Below are 13,344 nucleotides of genomic sequence, written 5' to 3' on the forward strand. Positions count from 1 at the left end.
AAAGACGAATTTTATTTGCTGTAGTTTGTGTGTATGAGCTTTTATATGTGTGTGTCTCTCAGTGTGTGTGTGTGTGTAGGTGTCAATACCCCTGCCTCCCTTTTCTTTTCTCACCTCACTATCACCATGACAACCTCTTGACTCCAGCTCAGTGGCACAGTGCAAATATTTCTCTCCCTACCCCCTCCCACATGTTCATCCTCCTCACCCCATCCCCCCATCCCCTGTCTCCTTCGTCATAGATGTGCACTTTTATACTCACTACCTTCATCTTCTGTCTCCTGCATGTCGCCTTCACTTGCGCTTTCCCCGATCTCCCGTCTTTCTCCAGTTCTCTCGTTTTGTCTACATGCTACCAACACTTGAAAGAGTTCATCATTCCCAGCTGTCAACTTTTAAGTCTTTTAATTCCACTCCTGTCTCTCTTACCCTTCTATTGTCAGTTCCCTGCTCCCTGTTGAGTGCTTCATGCTATAAGTAGAAAACCACGCCTTTTCTCTCTCAAAACTCCTTCAGACCCCCTACCAAGCTTCTGCTGGCTTGTGGAATGCAGCTATCCTGCACTACATCTTCATTACAGCCACCCTTCTAGGATCATACACAATGCAATTACAGGTAGCGTTCTATCAACCTCCACCATCAGCTTCTATCAAGCCTGCGAGAGGCAGGGGAGTCTAAGGGGAAATCTGCAGGCTGGCACAGCATCGATACGGTCCCTCGACCCTAAGTGGCTGACTAACTCCCTTCGCATCTGTTATCATTATCATCAGAAAACCATTTCTGCTCTGTAACTAAATCCAATCATTACCAGCGGAGTCCAAGGTGGGGATGTATCTGAGGCGGAGCAGCTTGCGCTCTCCAACAGAGAAGGGCCAGGCTCCATCAAAGGCTGCAGTGTTATCTGAGGCGCACAGCCCTGTTTCCTCTGCAGACCCCTCTGTAAATCCCCCTCCCCGCGTCTCTGCACAGCTCCAGCCCCTCTACGCACCAGTGTGTAGTGGTGCAAAGAGATCAAGGACGTGACATTTTGCGGAGCGTGCATCAATTTTCAGCAAGGCGCAATATGAAAGAGGGTAAACAGACAACCTGTTCTGTCCCGGCTGTGTGCGCATCAGTCTGTTTGCATCATCTCCCGTCAGACATTTAAAGGGACTGACAAGCATATCTGGCTTTATATTATCTATTCCAGGAGGCAGACGGAGTGAATAAGCAAAAAATAAATAAATACAAAAAGAAAGAAGTGAGGATGCTGTTTCATCTCTTTTGCAGCTCCTATCTTCCTTGCTTCATTCCTCCTGCATCACATCACTTTTCTTTTCCCTATCCACTTGGGGTATTGCCCCATAAACAAAAAAGCCCCAGCCTCGGCCTTGTCCCTAAAATAGTCTCGCATATCTCTTTCCTTCCCATTTTGCTTCAGTTATGAAAGGTGACAGAAAGAGTTTGTCTCCAATTCCAATGAGAGCGAGAGAGGAAAACAGAGAGAGAGAAAGGCCACAGGGAAGCACCGAACACTCTAGCAACCTTCGCCTGCAGCTAAACAACAAGATGCTATGTTCATTGAGGAACATGTTCTGACAATGCACGTCTATATGCACACACACACACACCAACTGTTGATCTAAGCACTCAGAACATAACGATACATCTTTTCTCATAGAGAAAAAGACCCGGGGTAACGCTCTGGTACACTAAATCCCCTGCAACAGTGGCAGATATCTAATTCATCTTCACCCCATGATAGTACGGATTAAACCCGCTGATTCTGCTGGTTTCTATATAGGACACCCACAAAGCACGTCAGCAACTCCTGCCTGCTACAACTAGCCAAACAAACACAGGTTTTGCATGACAACACGTCTCAAATAACTCTGAGACATCTTTCCTTTATTGAAACTGAAAGGACAAACCAGCTGTCCTGACACTTGTGGACGGGCCCCGCAGGCAGGCCGAGGGGTCGAAGCACAGGAAGCGACGCGTGTGTGATGGCTGCAAAGCTGGTAACAGCCCTGTCACTAACGTTTTATTGTTGGCTTATTTGTCCCCCTTCTGAACCACAGACTGGTCAAAACAGCGTTCGCTGCATACATAAATAAAACATAAACTGTCTGGACTACGGAAAGGAGAAACAAAAAGACACATAGGATTATGGAGGGGGACTAGCATCGAAAAACATCTAGAGAGACATATGAAGGTGGAAGATGCACACTGGGAATTAAAGTCATTCCAGCAGAGAGCGCATGCTGTCTGTTCAGTCTGCAGGTGTGCAGGCGAATTTGTGCTTGACAGGTGTGCATCTGCCTCTGCTCGCGGTGACATTTTAATCGCTGCGGGCTCTCTGTCCTTTACCCTCCCATCTCCCTCTGCTCCCTGTGTCTTTTCCTCTTTATCTTCTCTCAGCGCCTTTCCATCTCAACCTCCACATTCTCACAGTTCCTACGCACGCCCCGAGCAGGATCAAACTTTGATTGTTCAATCAAAACGATTAAAAGGTGACTGATAACAAAGGTCTTCTCTTTCTCTGCCAGCTCTCTCGCCTGCTTCCCCTTTCCCCTCCCAACCTGCGTGAGGGCCTGGAGGATGAGGTCTCTGCGTTTGCGTGTAATTACCTCGTTAAGCTCATTAACAATGTCCGGACCCTCGGTCTATTCTCTCCAGTTTCTTTATCCATCTCCATGTGGTTTGTTTATGCTTTGCATCCGTTGCCTCTTCATCTCCCTGCATGTGGCACGTGCCCCCCTGAATAAAGCTGTGTTGTTGTCTTCTTGTTGCTCCTGCGTTTTCTCTTGGGGACTGTCCCTTTCATCTTTTCCTCACATTAACAATCCTCACGGCGTCCTGCTACACAAGTAAATCCTCTCTTCAGCAAAGATTTAAACAAATGGTTTACAAAATAGATGCACCAAGTGCGCCCTGTGAGTTTGGCCACACGTAAACAGACCGTTTTAAAGCAAAATATAGAGTCGTGTTATTGCAACTTGGGCCTGTGAGAGGCTCTCTGTAGTGCTCTGCCCAATTACCCCTAATCAATTCAGAGAGCAGACTGAAACGACTGCAACACCAACCTAATTTTAAAAACAAAGAGGGGGGGATAAGAAGAACAGTTTCACATACAGGATCCTTTTCAGGTAGATAGCGTGTGGATTGTGTAGCAGGGAAGCGTGGCCTATTTTATTCTGGCTAGCAGCAGATACGGATGGATGATGAGAGGGATGTAGGTCAGAAATGGTAGCAAAAACAACAGAAGTTAGGTTACATTATATAAACCCGCTCTCGTCGCTGTGTAAAGTCTCTGTGGCATGCAAATTATTTTGCAACTTGGCCAAATAAATATAATGAGGTGGCGAGGCATCCCTGGATACACTGGGCAGAAGGCAGATAAGGAGAAGTTGCCAAACAAAATATGCCTAAGCAGTTTCCTTCACTAACTCTTTAGACATCCCTGTTTAGAATTTCTAATAACTGCAATGAATAATTTCTAGCACAGTGTGATGGATTTGCAGTCTTATAGCGGGAGGGATATTTAAAGTCTTTAATTACATAAAAATGAAATCTCGGAGATAAACAGTTTTTGTAAGAAATGTTTTCTGCCTACTTATACAGGAAAGAAACCAGCAACCATTATAGTTGGACACCTTTCACCAAATCTCATCTATCAGATAATTCTTTTCTCTTTGATGTTTTCGGCTTTTTTTTTCTCCTCTGCTTTTGATTTTTTTCTCTCCTGCTGTTCATAATCAATTTTCCTTCTCCGTAGGTCTTTTCTTACGATCCGTCCTCGTTGTCTCACACTCTTTTGTCTGACGTTACCCTGTTTTAACCCCGTATGCCCCCCATCTGCTCTCCTCCAGCCAGCACTTGAACACATGCAGTGGGTGTAGTGTGTAACAGGATGGCACAGTAGGTAAGATTAAATTAGGCCCATGTATGGGGATTACAACCCACTCAAAACCTGATCCTTTCCCACTCTCTGTAATCCAACCCTAATGAATATATCATGGCTGACACAGCAGATAAAACGCCTCCAAGAAAGTAGAGTCACAACATCACTGAGACATGAAGAGAAGACAGATTGTCAGGAGCAATTTTATCAAACATTTAAGCAATGACCACAGAGTCACAGAATCGCATTTTCAACAAGTTTTACTTGAAGCAAGGAGTGGGGGTCGCATCCTGAGTTACACAGTGTTTACGAGTACTTCAATGTGCAGACGTTGCCAAAACTGTATGATCTTATCCTTATTTCTTCTTATCTTATCTCAACCTTTCCCATCGCTGCATCATGTTTTCAGTTAGTGTCACTGCTGGTTTCTTTTTCAACCACATTTTTCCTGTCTCACACGTTATTTTTGCATCATAACTGCTCTCGTGCAGACATAAGTTGAGGGATGATTTTTATCAAATTTTCCATCACAGATACAACAGTCTGATACTTGCATTGCCTGAAGTACTTGAAGATGCCGTCTCAGTGCAAGTTTGTCCTCATGCTTGCGCTTCATGCCCCATCTATTTCAGTTATGGCTCATTCAAATGAGGTGTAGGAGTACAGCGAGAATGAGGCAAGTGAAAGCAAATCAATACACTTAAATGTAAACACTCCAAATAAATAAGCCATCAGAGGGATTCAGAACACTCAAAGCACACTGTATTTCAAATGTGAGAAAATGGCGAGTGCGACTCCGTCACTGGACGCTTCAGCACACTTACCTTAATGTCTGAAAAAAAAGTGGATTGTCTGTGCTCCCAATTATGCATGTCGTGTGGCAAACGGGCTCCCCGTTGTTTCAAACATTCAGCCACGTCTATGAAATACTAACTGTGCAAAAGATACATTTGTACGAGTAAAATGTTGCCTGTCTGTCTAAACTGTTTAAAAGTGTATCCAGTTATGATGGGAAACAAATGAGCTGGCATGAAAGTTATGCCAAGGACACTGAGAAGAACGGTCCGAAGGGAAAACGAGAAGAGAAGCACGGAGTACAGATGAAGAATAAATTCTAGAAGTATTGAGAAACCCTGTCAAAATCTCAGAGGAGCTGCATGATGTAACTTAAAGCAACAGCGCAGAAGTAGCCTACAGTTCTGAGATATATCACAAACCCAGATTTCATTAAAAATGCAGCCAGCTTCTCAGCAACAAATCAATAAATTAGTAAACCAACGAGGCCGTGCCTTCTTAATAAACAGCCAGTGTAATGAAAGCCACAATGGGGCGATGACATGTGAATTCCCCAAAGTATCATAATGCGGTCAGAGATGTTGTCAGTATGGTCACACAGATTTTTATCACACCGAGCTAAATTTGGTAGCATGGCGCTAGCAAAAAAGGTGATGCTCACATATCTCACCAGTGGTCCAGTCAACTGTTGCTTTGACTGCAGATGTCAGGAAAAATAAAATTCAGTGCTTTCAAAAAAAAAGACAATGCTTTCCTCCAGAGGACCTACATTTTATACATGCATTTTTAAAGACAACTCACTCTAAAAATGCTTTTTTCAGAAGGTATGTTAGTCCAGAGCTACATGCTGATGCTACACGCTGAGATACCTCCCCGCCTACAAAATCTCTTTATGAAATGCAAATGAAGGGTGTTTGTGAGATGCTATAACACTCAGCCACTTCCACTACTGTGACTACAAAACCCAGAGATGGCAAAAGTACAGACATTCTGTACTTAAGTAGAAGTACAGATACTAGTGTTAAAAAATACTGCAGTAAAAGTTGAGGTGCTGATTCAACTTTACTCAAGTAAAAGTAAAAAAGTACAGGCTCTGAAATATACTCAAAGTGAGAAAGTAAAAATTAGAAGATGTTTCTACCAGCTATTCATGTGCAAAGCTACCTGAGCCTTGTGCTACATTAATGTAATAATAAGATAATATTAGAAGATGCCTAATTGCCTAATTTTTTTTTTTATTATTCTAATTGTATTCAGCTTGAATCAGAAGGAAAATAAGAAAATATTTTTTGTTGCCTAAATTGTAGAGGGTGACTTTGCCTCTAAATAGGAAAATGAGTAGGGAAGAGGTTAAAGTAAAGGATTCAGCAGGTGGGGGAACCCTAAAGTTGGTTGTAATGGCTTCGTGTGGAGAAAATAATCACAATTCACAATAATTTCTATTGAGCGCTCCATTAGATTTTCTTAGTGGACAGGCTGTGATCAGCTGAGCTGCTGCTCTTTGTGGATTTACACAACTGAGTTCAACCAGATGTCAGCAGATGTTTCATGAGTTGTCCTGGCTGATTTCCATCCTCTACACTGACAGTACACAGTTTATTCTGTCTTTTTTCCAGATGACATAAACTTGTTATGAAGGCGGAATTCAGTCAATGAATCTAAGCATCATCATCTAAAAATCAGTTTGTGTTTGCCGATGTTTCTTGAGCTGAAAGAAACATTGCTGTTGAAGTTACCTACCACTTCCTTTGTCTTCTGTAGTGCAACACCCAAAGCACCACAACAACACACTTTGGCACACATCATCTCTTTTACATCCTCGGTGATTAATACACGAGCAGGACTGCCTTTCAGGTGTTACTGTTCAGGTTCAAATCGGTTTGATGTTTGGAGGCTCGCAGTGACGTGAAACAATAACTCCTAGTAATGAGCCCGTTTTGAAAATCTACAGTAAAGAGTACTGTATAGAGTACAAAGTGCAGATATTTGTTTTAAAATGTAGGGAATAAAGTAAAAAGTTGTCAGAAAATTAAATAAAGTACAGATACCTGAAAATTGTACTTAAGAAAAGTAACAAAGTATTTGTACTTTGTTACTTCCCCACCTCTGATAATACCATTGAGATTTTGTGTTTAATATGAAGAACTGTGCAAAAGTCATGAGCCGGCCCTCATTTCTTTATATTTTGAAAATGGTCCCACTTTGCTTCAGCGATGTTCAGATGTTGGCTCTGGGGAGGCCAGTCCATCACTGATGGTGTTCCCTTGTGTGTTTTTCTATCCATGCATGCTTTTACTGCAGTGGCAGTTTGTTCAGGATCATTTTCATTCTGAAAAATTAAGTAGTTGCCAGTCAGAAGCTCTCCAGATGGCATTGCATGGTAGATCAAAATCTGGTGGTACATTTCTGCATTTGTCATTTTGACAAGATGCCCAACAGCACTGGCTGAACTGCAGCTCCAAACCGTGACAGAGCCTCCACCGTGTTTCACAGACGGTTATAGACACTCACTGTTGTACCTCTTTAACAAAAAGTTGTGTATCTATATATATATACATATATATATATATATATATACATATATATATATATATATATATATATATATGTATATATATATATATATATGTATATATATATATATATATATATATATATATATATATAAAACAACATCAGTGATTTTGATATAGTTTAATGTAGTGTAATTTTGCAGCTATCTAGAAGCTATAGCACATAAATTTTAATGTGAATAATGAATAATCCATCAAAAGATACTTTACATTGTCTTTAACAAATTAAAAAACAATATTCCAACACTGGTATTTGATGAATAATTAATTCCTTCATCTGGCCACTGTGAATTGTGACTGATGCACACAATTAGGCAGAGGAACATCTTCAACATTAAACAGAAGACTTCATAGAGACAGATACACGCAGTGGGGAAATACACTGGACAGAGGGTCAATTTAGTCTAATTATAGCTACTGAGGTGGACAATAAAGCCTCTTTCATAGAGCTGACTGTGGTCCACAAGGAGTGACGCTGAGGGGAATTCTCTATGTTGCTGAGACAAAGAGATAATTTTGCAAGAGACAGAAAAAGGATGAGGAGAGCATCCGGGAGGACAGACAGAGTTTCATATCTCCCCTAATTCATATTCAGTGTGTAGCTTTATTGCTTTGCAGCTTTTCAGCATGATTCTGTGTGATTTACATCTTTTCATTTCAAGACACATTGAGTAAAAAATTGAAGTCACAGGATTAGAACGATTTGCGACATAATGATAGAGCGATAACGATTTTTTTTATTTTTAATTATCTTATTTAAAGAGTTTCTTTCCACAATATCTTGGGCCTCCAGCTGGGTTATTGGTTTGTCAGTAATTAATTTCTCTCCTGGGTTTCAGTTTTGCAATTTTAACTGCCAATATCATATTTGTTACCCTGGGGAATACTGCCATTTCTCCTCTCCCATACCATCACTTCTAAAGCTATATTAAAGTGATAAAGTAATTCACTCTGCCAAATTAAATTTGTTTCCATACATGACGCCTCTATTTGGGCCTTGGTCTCCATCACAGGTTCAATTGTATAATAGGGATGGATTTATGAGTCTTTGTCTGAGTCTTTTTCTGGGAAGGCTAATCGGAGCCTCAGCCATTACTTTGATTAAGATCCTGATGCGGTTTTGTCTGATCATTGTATGAATACTGATACGACATGAAATCAAACAACAGCATCACACGAAGACTGGGGGAAGGAGAAAAAACAAGACATTCAAAGGCAGCAACATGAAGTGGGGGCTTTTTTCCACAGTGCAGGAATTTATTTATTTATTTTTTTAACAATTATATATTACATATCATAATAATTTATAATTAATATTTGTGATGCACAATCTAGACTATTTGACTTGACAGGCGGAAATGAATTAGGCTAGCTACCATCATGCGGATATATTCAGTCTTGATAGGATATAGAGTCTATCATGTTTATTCTCCGCGTGTTATATTTTACACTACACACGAATAACTTAATTTAAATGACTTAACTCTGTTAAGACTATTCTCTACCTGTCCCCTCTGTCATGGCCTCTCCAAGCTTATCAGGTTCAACAGTGTCTGATGGGCTTAGCTGGTGCTCTGATGCTACAAAAACATTAAATTAAAAGGAGTAATTCAATATTACACAGATCATCCTGGAACCATTTATGTTTTTCTTATAATGGTAGGACATCTGTGATTCATCGTGTACCTATTGGGCTCTACAAAATAAACTAGGCTAGTCACCTCTATTATATGAATTGGTTTTATATCAATTGTGCCAGCCTTATAGTCTATGCAGGCTGTCTGTTTACAGGCTGCATCTGGGATCTATCCTGTGGTAAACAGGTTAACTCAGCACATTTGACAGCTTCGTCCAACCCCCTTCTTTGTTTGAGCATAGCCTTTTCAGCTCCTATTGGCTTCTTCCTGTTCTCCATAATCACCAACGGACTTGAATATTTGGGAGGGGGGAACTCTTTCACATTGGTAGAATGGGCATTGTGAAGAAAATGTCATTTTCTCTTGAAAAAGTCATTTTTCCCCACCCAGGCGGCCCAAAAGAGAGGTGAATGTGAGCCGTCCCATTGGGAATTCCCCCGACTCTACAGATAGTCACGCCGTCCCAGGGATTAGCCATGTTTAAAGGTTCAAAGAGCGGGAAAAGTGATTTTAGATCACAACGCCTCGTCTCTACTTTCCAGCACAACTTTCATATTTATCCCATCTCCATACCATCCTCCTGCCTTTTAAATCAGTCCTTTACATCTTTATGGTTTCGCCCCCCTCTGCCTCACCTTACCTTTGCAAAATTCCCTCTCCCCTTTGCTCGCTTCATTTCCTCCTCCTCACTTTTCCATAATAATTTACCCCTGCTGGCCTGTCAATCTATCTGACCCTTGGCTCCCTAAATCACCACAATGTATTCCCCACCAAACCCTGACAGCATGTCGACACGATCCCCTACTTGACACCCAGTGGGTCGACTCCCATCTGCACAGTCTAAATCAAACAGCCTCCAAGCTGCAGCTGGTGGAAGGGGAAGGGGGGGCTCACTCTCCATCTTGACAGCATCCTGAAGGAACAGGATCCTGATGCTGAACAGTGCACGCGCGCGCACACACACACACGCTCACACACAGCATCGAAAAGACACACACACATACTGGAAGATAACTCAAGGGAGCCTTTCACTCACGAGCCTTTGAATCTGCAGTTGTGAGTTTGTAACTTTACAACCGCTATTCTCAAAAGAGGATAAAAAGAAACTCAGACTTGAAAGTGTTATTGTTGACACTTCAGTCTAGGAGCGAGCACTTCCTCTTAACCCTTATTTTACCCCGTTGCCGCTTTAATGGCTGAATCCCCAGAAAGTGATGAGTGCGGTCTTTGATCAGTCGCAGACGCTTAAGTAATCAGGCCGTGTAGGCAACATTAGAGAATCTTTAATTTGGCGCACTGCAACAGGACCTCTGCAGCGTGTATTTGAAGAGTGTTTGTTTGGGTTGCTGAGGATGTGCCGTACAGATGTGTTTATGCTTGTGTGTGTTCGTATATCTGTGTTTGGTGAGCGGGATGACTGACAAATATGCCCCGAGGCAATAACAGGTGGCTGAGGAGCTAAGGGCCAGAGCTGTACTGCTCTACTCTGGAGTTGCTCCTAGCTGGCATATTGAGAGCAAATCACTCCTCTCCTCCTACACAACACCAGCTCCCGACTTCCACTGCTGGACTAAAGGCATTTGGAAATGGGCCAGTCCCTGACATTAAAAACCGTATACAGCAAAAGCATAAATATGTCACAAAGCACTGCAGGCCTCTACATACCTATAACCTTCTTCAATAATATTTAGAGTATTTATGTTTAAATAAACAATTCTTCCTTTTGGTGTCTTCTCTTATGGCATTGCTTTTTTTGTTCGTCCTAGTTGGTGCTCTTCTCTCCGCTCCCTAAAAGGAGTGACCATGCTTTAAATGATGCAAAGTGATTTGCCTTTCAAAAGGACGCTCCTCTTCTTCTCCTTCAGCTTTTTTTTTTTTAAAATGTTGCTTACACCATCCTCCTTTGCTTATTTTTATTGCACATCCCCATCCGTCCGTCCTTCTCTCCGCGCATAAATCCCCGTTTCCATCCATCTCTTTGATGAAACAGCTCAATTAACCAGCCAGCGTCAGAGGGGAGATTACATTCTGCACCATACTGTAGCAAGGGTAATGACGGAGTCCAAGTCTGGCTACTCTGACAACAATATCACTGCTACACAAGCAGCTCCCAGCGCAGTCTAGAGATTCACTGCCACTGCCATACAAAATCCGCTGCATTTAATAGTATGATAATATGACCAGCAGTGGGTCTCTGGAGCATCGCTGCCACAGTGAGGATCCATACACACACACACAAACACACTCTCATTCACTCCAACACGCCCCTTCAGCAGCAGCTGTATCTTGATCTATTGTGTGGATGTGTGCAGTGCAGTGTGTTTATGGATGTTGTACAGATGGTTACAAGTCATTGTGAGGCACAGAGCCTTCCTTCCCCTCCAGTCCCTTGACTGGGTTCATCTGGGACAAGCTCCAGGCTACTGAGGCATCGAGGAAGGGGGAGAGTGTCGGTTCACGGCAGCACTAGCACACAAACACTCGTGATACGCGCAGATTTTTAATCACTGCTTTATTAAAAATCCAGTCACATCTCTGTGCATGATATGCGTGCGTTACTTACAAAACACCAGACAGGCAGTGAAGAACCGTCAAGTGGGGAAAATCTCATGACCATCAGCAGCTGTCTCTGGCAAATCCATTTAATACACATTGATATACTGTATATAATCTGTAGCATTGACACAACTGGTGCAACCATCTGTTTTCGTTGGGCTCAAAAACTGACGGTTCACAGGTCGCAGAGGCTGACAGCAGGCATCTGTATGGCATACAGCCAGGTGAGCGCCTCCATTCGTCGGCACACCTCCACTGTCTGCTGCGTGTGCTGCCCCACCCTTATTTTCACTCTGATGTCTCCTTCAGTCTAAATATCTCTCTCTCAGTCTATCTCCTGTTGATTTCTGAATTTCTTTGCCTTTCTTTCACCACCCCACTTCTTTTTCCTTTTCTTCTCTTATTTCAGCAGGTTTAAATTACCCAGCCTCACACGGACCTGCTACAAAACACTCACTGCAGGTGTGTAGGAAATAAGAAAAACTGTTGGGGTCTGCTCTGCTTTGTCGTTTGCTATACACCCGAGTGAAAATCTGATGAGGACATTGCAATCATAGGCTGTACTTAACATTAAGCCACCCAGATATCAGCTGGGGGAGGGGAATGCATGGAGAAAATGAATATTCATATTAAATTAAAAAGGCAGAAGGAGAAGCAAAGCGAAGAATTTTACAAATGTGATGCAGTAGACAGTTGCAGCAGACGGCAGCTTTATTTTGCATTTGATAGAGTATTATAAATGTAAAACATGGTTCAGTGCACTTAAAAATATCCATTAATCAATATTTCATAGTTTTTATTTAAGACAAACGCCAGCTTTAGGGAACATTAGCTAAAAAGGCAAGGGAAATGTAACGCCGACCAGTAAAGGTTCAATGGCAATCAGAACTGTTCTGTATTCAATATGATGAGAGGAGAGCCTGTTGCATGCAGCGTTCTTGCTCTTCAGTCAGCAAGCGATAAATCCAGCCACAAAAGAGAAGAGATTTCCTCTAAAAGTATTCTACACCAACAGGTTACTCCTGGCACCTGACTTTCCTTAAACAATTAAAAGTGATTCAGTGTTACAGTATATTTCCCCCAAAACACTGCAATACAGACTTCTGGTGACATTTTTTGACATTTGTCTAATTATTCTTTCAGTTAAATATGTTTAAAAATTCTAATTTGATTTTTTCCCCCAAACATCAACAAGTCTGGTGGAAATAAGATTTCCTCCCAATGTGAAGACATTTAAATAAGAATAAAGTGATTTACACGAACCAGACGGTCATCTTTTCACCGCCAGCATGAGACGAGCCAAAGGTGCGATTCTAAAACAAGCCACCTCCACCTAGCAGCCTAATTAATCCACTCACCAGCACACTCCCGCCCTCTCTCCATATGATGACAAATTGCCCACCGTATCACAAAAAGATGCTCTTACCTGCAGAGTGATGCTCCTTCGCTCTCTCGGCTCCTCCCGTCCTTTTCGCCCTCTTTTCCTGATCTACTTGTGTCTTTTCTTTCTCTTCTCTATGAAAATGATCGTGCCCCTTTCCTCTGCTGATGCTGCAGTGATAGAAAAACACACCCTCCTTCGGCCTCTCTCTCTCTCACTCTCCCTCCCTGACTCTCATTGGCTGCCTGTTAGAGGTGACATCACCCTTCCTTTTCTGCCTGCCTCTCTCCCTCCTCCTCCTCTGTTCCCTCCCATCACTCTCCTCACCTCACTCTCTGTGGATTCTGGCCATTCCTTTATTGTACCCCTCTGTCCTCCCCTTTCTCCTTCCACACGGTCAGGATTAAAGGGTCCAGCAGCTCTTTTTACTGTTCTTGTATTCACCTGGGCAGTGCCAGGCATAATAATGGACAGAGGAAATAGCCTATGGCTCTCCAGCACTTGTTCTCCCTTCTCTCC

The 13,344-nt window shown here is 42.4% G+C and overlaps 1 protein-coding gene across 4 annotated transcripts in view; it reads right to left on the reverse strand.

Moving 5' to 3' along the window:
* l1cama (L1 cell adhesion molecule, paralog a) overlaps positions 1-13,023 on the reverse strand; it is a 44,326-nt gene extending 31,303 nt beyond the window's left edge. For 3 of the 4 annotated variants that reach the window (XM_005478094.4, XM_005478093.4, XM_005478091.4), the window contains exon 1: positions 12,871-13,023. The gene's annotated coding sequence lies outside the window, so the exon portion shown is untranslated. Of the gene's footprint in view, positions 1-4,707; positions 4,794-12,870 lie in introns of those variants that run through there. The other variant, XM_005478092.4, reaches the window with a different exon arrangement.
* Positions 13,024-13,344: the final 321 nt, after the last annotated feature.

Source organism: Oreochromis niloticus, linkage group LG20, assembly GCF_001858045.2.
Source record: "Oreochromis niloticus isolate F11D_XX linkage group LG20, O_niloticus_UMD_NMBU, whole genome shotgun sequence".
Classification (NCBI taxonomy): domain Eukaryota; kingdom Metazoa; phylum Chordata; class Actinopteri; order Cichliformes; family Cichlidae; genus Oreochromis; species Oreochromis niloticus.